Here is a 10,080-nt window from a genome sequence, read left to right as displayed (position 1 = left end):
TTGGCAAGTTTTTTCTGAATATTATTGTAGCTACTTCCAATTAATTCCTGCTGTGTGTACATTGCAAAGGAACTCAGTATCTTGAAAGTTCTAATGGAAACAAGTAATTTTGTTTTCCTTTAAGTATTTTTATTAAAAATTAAAATACCCTTATGTATCCCCTTATTGTATTTTCTTCTCACCAACTGAAATTCACTCTTTCTTGTTGTTTGTTCTATCTATCTCTATCAAAAGAGAAGAAAAAATGAAGTTCCAGCAAGTGAAAAGCAAAAAAAAGTTTAATAACACCTCAAATGTTACTTCAACAGTCCCCACACAGCCTTGGAGGACAAATCTTTGCTCTGCTGTTATTCTCTGTAACACAAGACAGAAGGAGCAGCAATGCATGCAGGCACATGTAGGCTTGTTTCAAGGCATCTCTGCGGTCACAAAGCAGAAAAGGACACAAACTGAGTATGAAAATACATGCATCATCTTTAAAAATATTGCAACCAAGGGACTGAGGACATTAATAAAAAGGCATCTATGTGTTAATTTTTAAGTTTCAGGGTGAAATCTGGAAGAAAGTTCTGCTGTACATGGTTGATCTGATGCCTGTGTCAGTTAAGGCCACAGTCCAGTTGTGTGCTCTGCCACCATGCAGGTAAGCAGTAGGATTCAAAGTTTAAGATCACTTGTGTCTTCTGCTAATTAGAAACAACTGCAGGGGTGTTCTCAATCTAATCTGCATCACAAGTGATTAGTTTTATCATCTGTAAAAAGATTATTTTAGCAGCCTAGGCTGACAGGCCTATTTGCACTGGGAGGTTACATGGGGAACCCTCATTTGCTGTCCTATTCCCTAAACAAATGGGCAGGCTGAGCTGGCTCTGTGTGTCCAATACAAAATTACTAATTCTGCAAAAATGCACACTATTCATAATGCCCCTTTTAGTTTCAAAAGTAGAAGTCTAATTATTGTTAAGGACAATTTTCAAGTCAAACTTGTCTACTGAGCACATCCTTCCCTCATCTCTATTCACTCTGCAAGAAATCAAATCATCAACATCTACTGCATATGCTTGCTACTTTCTATGCATGTGTTTTTGACCCACTCAAGCTAAAGAATTGCAGTCTCCTTGCAGGCAGAATCAAGCACAGTGGCAGCTGGTGGCTCACTTTGGCCTGAGAGCAGATGATGAGGGCACAGCACTTCCCTAAAAATTGGGGTCTTATTCTCTGTATTGCTCTCATATTCCCCCCAACACGAGGATGCAGTGTTCCATCAGCTGAGGTACCCCTGACTATAAATTTGCTTTTTTCTGCCAGACAGTGCTCCTTTTAGCTGCTGGGGATTTGGTTCTGGGTGGGACATCAGATCTTAGTTTTCATCCTGAGCACCACCAGTTTGTCCTTGCTTAAAGGCATTTTATTTTTCAGCTTTTATCTGCCTTCATGAAATATAAAAGTGTGTGAAGTGTGTGTGATTTTTTCTTCTAAGCAAGTGTAGTAACACTGTAAGCTCCAGCAGTACTTTCTAACACCAACACAGAGTGTGCAGTGACAAGTTGGACTGTTTCACTTAAAGAGACTTTATATGAACCAGTATCCAGCAAAAGTCCATATCTAAGCAAAAAGGATCACTTTAAGATACTTCTAATAAAACTATCAGCTTGGTTAGGAGTCAACTGTTTTGCAAGCAGCTCCAGAACATAAACAACTATCCAAGACATTTTTAAGATAATGATTTCAGAATTTGGATTTTTTTTCCCTCGACTTGAAATATTTATGATACATTGTATTTAAATGATCAGACTGCTACAAATCAGCACAACTAAATACCTATCATCAGCATGCAATTCCATGACACAATTTGTTCCCAAACCTGACATGAATAAATTAAGCCAAGGGAACTGAGTCTTGTTTCTCTTTAGTGTATTCTAAAAGTAAATGTAAAATGTGCATGATTCTGCTATTATTTAACAGTATTTTATGTAATTACTCCAAAATTATTGTGGTAAGAATGATGACTAATTTACTTGCAGTTTAGGTGGACTTTTTACTCAAACTTCTTTTGCAAGTTATACTTTTACACATGTGCCTGTTGGTTTTACACTGTCTTTCTTTAGATGAGACCTTATGAACACCAGCAACAAAAAAGCCTTCTTTAAGGAAAGACTAATTTACTTAATTACAGGGAGTAGGCAGTTGTGCACCAATTCCATTATTCTGTCAAACTTGAGACTGAAAATTGGCACTTGGCAGGCCAGGTGAAAAATCTTTATTATGCTTCCTGGTTTTATTGGTAATGTGTTAAATGGCATTTTAATGTCTCCTAAGGTCACTTTTAGAGCCAAATTGTGGCTGTCCTATCACAGGTGTACTGTGTAACTCTAGGGAGGCACAGAGCCTCTTTCTCTTCTGCTGGCCTCCCTGTGCACACGTGTAAGACGCAGTGAATGAAGTCCCACCAAAGCCAATAATCATATTATTATTAGAAGATTTCACTCCAAACCAGTTCCTGCAGTTGGTTTTCAGCAATGTCACTCCTCAGATTTCCCAAAGGGGCAATGAGGGAATACACAGCCCAAAGTCCTCTTGGGGCTTTAACACTTCACACATGTCCTTACCCTGTATAGCTACCTGGATGAATAATACATTTTTTAGAATAGCACACATATACTTTTAAGATGCCATTGAAATGCTATATATAATATTAAAGTGTTACATTAAGTGTGCTCAGACCATAAGAACTTGAACAAACCACCAACCAACACCAGTTCTAAATTGCTACTACTTGCTCCTAAAATACTTAAAAAATAAAATGTTCTCCTAGAGCACTAGTTAGCCTGGAAAAGATCCTTGGAAGGGAGGCTCCTTGGTGCTGCACTTTAGCATTCCCAGAAAACAGAAGACAGCAGAGACCTGCTCTATAGCAGGCTCCTCCTTGCAGCCCAGTATCAATTCTGCTACCAGTATTATCAGCTCAGAAAGACACATACCAGTAGTGCACACCATGGATAGGGCATGTGGGTCACAAGGTATTATGGGCTGAAATAAAACATCAAATAAACATAAACATGGAACATGCACCTATCGGAGCAGTGGGGAAGACCTTTCTATCTCATACCTCCTGATACCTTTCCAGTATTCCAAGATCTGCTTGTAATTTGGCAGATGAATAGGTTTAAATGTGCAGTGTTTTTAGTATGTATCTACCTTGGATATCAGTAATTATACTGGCAGTAAAATGAAAAGTTATACAAAATATTTTTCCCTTGTCAATTATTTCCTCTTTAAAATGAACACAATATATTGAAAACCTTATGCTTGTTGAATTTAAAACACCTCAGATGAAGAGAGGAATTCCCACCAGACATGGAAAAGTAATGTTGGTCTGGAAATAAATGCAGTATAATAAATTAATAGGAAGGGGGAAATGTGCCTGTATTGCATAGGAAATATATTGCATTAGCAACACAAAGCATTACTTTTTCTTGTAAAATAAAGCACAGTGCAACAAGATCATATGATTTGTACTAACTTTTCATTATGTCAAAAGCAACATGTGTGCCTTGTATGAGACCATTAGGGTTGTCTTGATACACTATTACTGTGTAGAGTAACATCTCACTTGATAGAGGTTAAAGCAGAAGTAGGAGTTCATGCTCTACTAATGCAATTTACTGCTCCTTAAAGAAATCTGTAAAGTGCACTTGGAAGAAGGAAAAGCACCTGATATTAAAAAAAAATAAAAATCCAACTTATTTGCAGATCAAGCAATAATAATGCACAACATACATTAAAAAGATCAGCTTCTAAAATGTACAGAGCTTGTTCTTAGGAGCAAAGCTAAAGAGTAAGGAAATGTGTTTGGGCTGCATTCAATTCTACAAACAAATCCCAGTAAGTCGTCCTTTCAGAGAGGCAACACTTCATATGAATAGTTATGGATGCCCTAATTTTCTTCTTCAAATCCAATACCAGAGATCCTTTTAATCCCACTGCCTAGCAGAAAATTTGGAGGCAGATATGTGGGCCTACTCGCTCCAGAAGCACCACTACTGAAATCCTTATTCCACTAGAAGCAATGGAGCAGCTGCCAAGGCTGCACACCCCAGGAGCCGAGCTGTGGATCTGCAGGGTGGGCAAGGAAGGATAATTGCTTAGCTCCTGTCAGCCTCGACCCTCCTTCAGAGCAGGAAGCGCTGGCAAGGTTTGAAGGAACCACCATGCCAGGGCCCTACTTCTACTCTATTCTTGTTGATGGCTGCAGGCAAATCCATGCCAGTCACACTGCCAAGAGGGGTGGGAAGAGGGGACAAGAAAACACCAACGTCGCTCACCTACCTTGTAAATGCAATGCTCGTCACTCCTAAGGAAATACACAGTGCTCTCACTGCAGAAATCATGTGGATTTTGAGAGGAAGAGAGAAAGAAATCAAGCACAAGACAGCAATCAGCTTTCTTCACTTCCTTAAGCTGGTAACCAAGACAGCCATCTCCAGGGAAAGCTTAAAATGGACCAAAGAAGGCCAAATGGAAAGTTCAGCTGCTCTATCTTTGGGTCATTATTGTTGATTGTTAGGTCAAGGCTACATCCAAAAACACCTACAGCTAAAATTCTAATATTTCTGCTGTAACTAAAAGTGGCATATTAAGTGCACCCTCTGGGTTTGGGGAATGTTTCCTATTCAAAAAAACAAAACAAAACAAAAGAAGGGTTTTTTTCCCCCATACCCAGACCAGGAAAGAGCAGTAACTAAGCTGATAACCAATCTTCTTAATAATGCACAGAATATTAACAGCTAGAGTACTATAAAAGTGAGCTCTGACATATTAATTTATTTGAAACATTTCTTCTTTTGGTGAAATGACCTGAAGCTGGAGGACTAAAAACCTTGGTTCTGGGAAGGCATTACCTGTGATGTTTTACTGGCTTGATGTCAAATGAAAACAATTATCCCATACCAAGGATGTTACCACACAGACATAACAACGCCATTAACTATTTTTGACTTCCAGTGTAAATTGAACCATTATAGGGTTTTAAAAATGTCGTCATTAAATTTTAATGATCTGTTTTAAGGGATTGTTTTCCCCTAACTAAAATTCAAACCAACTATGCTATAGAGCTTTCTCAGAATGTGGTACACTATTCTAAGCTTCAAATAAATCTGTAAATCATAGATTAGTTAATAAAGAGAAACTATCTGGGTTATTACAGGTGGGGCTGGTAGCAGTACCTGTTATTAATGTTGCCTAACATTTACCAATAAAATACACTGCTTCCCATCCTTCAAAATGTTGCCAAATACCAACTGACTGAAAAAAAAATCTGAGTTCAAACGTGGCCACACCTGGTTGACATTTTTTCTTCCTTTTTTTCCCCTCACTGATGATGGGAAAAAAGAGCAAAGAAAGGAAGGAAAAATGTCAATTGAACTAATTCATCTAATTAAAAATATATATTTCATTTATATTAAACGTCAATATTTTTTCCATGAACTAAGGGTTTTCTTGTAAGTATTTGAAATTTTGCATGCAGAAGCCTAGAGAATGTTTATGAGAACATTTCCTTCACATTTGCCTTAAACTTGCCCAATTCATAAGCTTTAGGCAGACTACTGCAGAAAGAAAAAAAAGGTAAAATCCTGATTTACAAGCACTGAAGAGAGACTTGTGAGACCTTTGCTGTTAAATTTTGCGAAGATTTACTCTATGTGAACACGCTCTATCCTGTGATGGGGCAGTGGTTTCCCTCCAGGCACACTGCAGCCCTGAGCAGGCTGTCTGGTGCATTCACTCCTAGGTCCAGACAATCCCATCTCCCTCATGAGGTTCATCTCTTTCCCACAGTCTCATCTGGAGTTATCCCAGGTTAAAATCACCACAAGGTGGAACAGACAGACTTTTTTTTTTTTTTTTTTTTAAAGTCTGGCTTGTTTTCACCCTGGTTCTATATTGCCACCAGCTAATGAGTAGACCTTGTTCTGCAGCATGCACAGAGGTGGACTGCAATGATGGTGCATTATCTGCATTATGTAGTGTCTCTGCTGACACCCATATGCTTTCTACAGGCCATAGAACAAGTGAAAGGATAGCTCCTAAATATGGACCTTGTCACAATTTTACCTGGGTTTTCACACGTTGACAGAGCAGAAAACTAAAATCATAAGAACAGAGCACACATTTACAGTTATTTATGCAAAGTGCCTTAATTTGGTACTCTCAAGAAGAGCAAGCTCCAAAAGTGGAATTTGTGAGGAGGTTTCTTGTAATTGTGTTTCTTGATGGAAGAGGAACTTCATTCAAGCCACAATGGCAAAATAGGTCACTGTCAGAAATATGACAACAATACATAATTTATCAGCTTGGAAACCTTATACTTGAAAGAAGCCTTAGTCTAACCTTTCCATCAATCCAATTGAATTGTAAGACCACCACTGTAACAGGACCACTTAGAAAACCACCGGGGTGGCCTTGATAATACATGTATCATTGTTGAGGCACAGGAAACTAAACCAGATGGTTTTGCTGAGGAAAGCACTTTTTTCTGGCTTTGTAAAGCCTAAAAACACTAATAGGTCAAACATGAAAGTGCTGAAAAAGAAAGTTAAAGGCATATCTCTGTAAATAAGAAAAAAAATTATTTACATATGTGTTTCCCTCACAGAAAATATGTCTGCAAGAAAATAAAAAGATAAAAATGATGTTACAGTTCTGAAATAGATCAGGATAGTTTTCTGAAAGGTCTAACAACAACAACAGCATTTACAGTTGGACTTACAGTCCACCACTGCTGGAAATCAATGCCATATGATGTGTATTAGACAGAACACCTACATATTGTAATTAAGAAATTTTTCTTGCCTCATTTTTATTTTTTAACTATGGAGACCATTAATCTCTATTGCAACAAACTACTTACTTTCTTGTATGATCTCTTATTATCAATCACTTCCAACTTCAAGAAAAAAAAGCACATAATGAACCTCTCAAACTACATGAAATTGAAAGTAATTTCCACAAAAATCATCCATGCACAGAAACATACATTCATTCACACGCACATATTTATACAGGCTGCGCATGTGTGTGCGTGCACACATGAATAAAGGGGTGTTCAGATTTTCTCATTTATGCTGTAGTTATTTAGAATCATATTATTTGCAGACTTCAGCATTTCAAAAACCACAAAGGATTTGGTTTGGGTTTGTTTTTCTTTATTGTACACATCATTCACATGAGTAAAATTAAGATGATAGTGTGTTGCTCTGCTGAGAACTGCAACTATTTCTAATAGTCAAGAAGTCTAATCGAAATTACATGCACTGAAAGAAATGCATTATACAGTCTTTTAGTGTGCAGTCTTATTTACCAAAATGTAAGCCTTTATTTAGCATTAAAAAAGAAATCTTTCACTATCACAGTTATTCTAAAACACATTCTCTCTTCATACGGGAAGCTTTGCCCATGTTTTCAGTATCTGAAAGAAGATGTTTGAGAATTATATCTGCATTTTACTGGCACCAAATCATGCTCTAATGAAAAGAAAAACATAAGTATTTAAATTTCAATTTTTTCTCTGCTTGTATGTGAGAATGGAAAAGAAATGTACTGATGAGAGCTTCACTATATGTCTATAATTTGTGGCAGTTCATTTTGGCACTGCACAGATATAGCCTTGGGGAAAATTTCTGGTCTTCAGTCCCACTCTGAAGTTTGCAACTAAAAGCAGAGAAATAAAAGAGCGATTCCTGGGGCCAGAAGTCAAGTGGGGCCATAGGAGCCCTATAGAGCTGAGGGAGCCTGATGGAGCCTACATGGACAGCAATAAAGAGAGAGGAATTACATCAGGGTGCCACAGAATCATATTTTTATTCTGTATGAGACACGTAGTGGGGAGATGCCTGTTTGGTGACACCAAACAGTGTGACACCATCTACCATTTCATATCAAGACAAGCTCTTTTGTAGGGTTGGAATATTTCAGTTGAGGTGCAACATGTACAAATAATTTACTAAAATAACGATGCCATTAATTGACCTTGGAAATCCACTCATCTATGTCTTTTCCCACTAGACTCAGCCAGAGGGAAGATAATCATTACTTCTGGATCTGTTCCTCCAGCACTCTTTTGTGTCAAGAAGTGTCTGTGGGTCAGCTCTGGGTGAACTTCATGTCTTTGATTTGAAACCAGCTGAGACTGTGCTGTGACCACTTTTGGCTGTATTATATCCTAAGAACTGGGTCATTATTTGAGTGGATGATTGAACTTATTACTGTGGTCAAATGTCACTTCCTTGATCTTGGACACCTATCTCCACAAGTACTAAATATTTACATGAGAGAAATCAAATATATTCTGCCCTTGGCAAGAGCATACTTCCTGTGGGAAGATGTTGCTTTCTCAAAAACATTTCAGCATGAGACTTAGTTCTACATTAAAGGTAGAACTAAGAATCAAGGATGGAATACTCATTGTCTCATTGTCTTTGATACACATGATTCTAGAAAAGGTACGGCTTCAGCAAGCACCAGTCAAGAGTTTTATGAATGTTCAGTAGTTGCTCCAAAGGAGCACAGTCTATGAACCTTTTCTCCTTAAAGTTCTTACAAATCCTGATGGTTCTTACAAATCCTCTCTTACAAGTCCTAACCTAGATGCAAGCAGTTCAGTGTACAATCACCTCAACTGGAGTAGATTTGATTTAATCTGGAGATCAGTTTAGCCTAATAGAGCCATTAGTTATGTCACCTCAGACAAGTTGATGGAAAGAAAGCGTTCTGTGTATTTGGAAATACACAAAATGCACTTTACCTGGATGGCTATGCACTAATACTGAAACAAGCCCATCACTGAGGGTTTAAAATTATTTTGCCACTTTTATTAGAAAATACTGACTTTAAACATAAAAACTAAGCAGTAAGAAAGGAAAAGCATTTTTCACTTCAGTCCATAGCAAAAGGGTGATCTGCATTTAGAAACATGCCGTAAGTTCATAAGCTAATCTCATAACTATATGAGGTATTGATAGTTACACAGACAGATACATCTGACCTTCCTTTTATAACCAATAGTTTTTAACAAAGCAAGACTCTCACAAACAACAATTCAGCTGGGATGGTGAAAGAATTACTCAGAAAAAACTTCAAGTCTTACCAGACTAAGGAAAAATGTATCTCAAAAGACAACATATCCTTAGTGTTACAATATCAAAACAAAAGTGAAATGCCTTGGCCAATATTCTTGCTGGCTCCTTTTCTTATGCACAAGAGTAAAGTAAAATTCTTAATTCTGTCTGGCAAGAGTTTTTATATTTAAACATACACACAAACATACAAGAAGGAATTTCCCACAACAGCAACAGTAGCAGTTGTTTCCAAGGGTCAGTTTCTGCCTATTAGAATGGTCAGTAGAAAAATCATGAATAAAAGACCAGGCGATGCTGACTAGAGATTTAAACAAAGATTAGATTTTATTACCTAAATTTCAACATGCGCAAAATGGTCTAAGACAATAAAAATGACTGTGTGTTTTCTTGTGCTTTTAATCACAAATTAACGTATAGCACTAGTATAGTATTAACATATACAGCACTAGTACCAACTAAAAAGAAAATAGGATGGAAATTTTCTCTTTAAGCAGTTTCAGCTTCTTAATATGCTTGATTGGCCTGTACAATAACTTACTTTATTACTTATTTATAAACAATTTTATTTTGCTTTGATGGTTTTCTTTTACGTTATTTAAATATAAATTAATGGAAGCCAATTCCCATACATTCTAAATATCAAATGCACCCTGACTTCACCATGAATATAGGCACATACCTAATTTTAAACTTTTGACTAGACATGTAATTAATTTGAGACAATTATGACCCAATTATGAGCCCACTGTAATTATTGCTTGACGTACTGCTGAATGTCTATTGAAGGCAGGAGAAAATATTTCTGATCTCTATGAATACCTAAAGACTATTAAAACTGTTACCTTTGACTCATTCTTTTAGTTTGTAAGATCGAGATTGAGGGGCTTTTCCACAGCTTTCATGAGTGTAGTGTTTCTGCTGTTTGCTCAACACTGAAGTATGG

At 37.2% G+C, this 10,080-nt stretch overlaps 1 protein-coding gene across 6 annotated transcripts in view; it reads right to left on the bottom strand.

Moving 5' to 3' along the window:
• Positions 1-10,080, bottom strand: part of GMDS (GDP-mannose 4,6-dehydratase) — a 407,595-nt gene that overhangs the window by 212,427 nt on the left and 185,088 nt on the right. The gene's annotated exons all lie outside the window — the stretch shown is intronic.

The sequence above is a fragment of the Taeniopygia guttata genome, chromosome 2, assembly GCF_048771995.1.
Source record: "Taeniopygia guttata chromosome 2, bTaeGut7.mat, whole genome shotgun sequence".
Classification (NCBI taxonomy): Eukaryota; Metazoa; Chordata; class Aves; order Passeriformes; family Estrildidae; genus Taeniopygia; species Taeniopygia guttata.
This window is presented reverse-complemented; position numbering and strand designations above follow the sequence as displayed.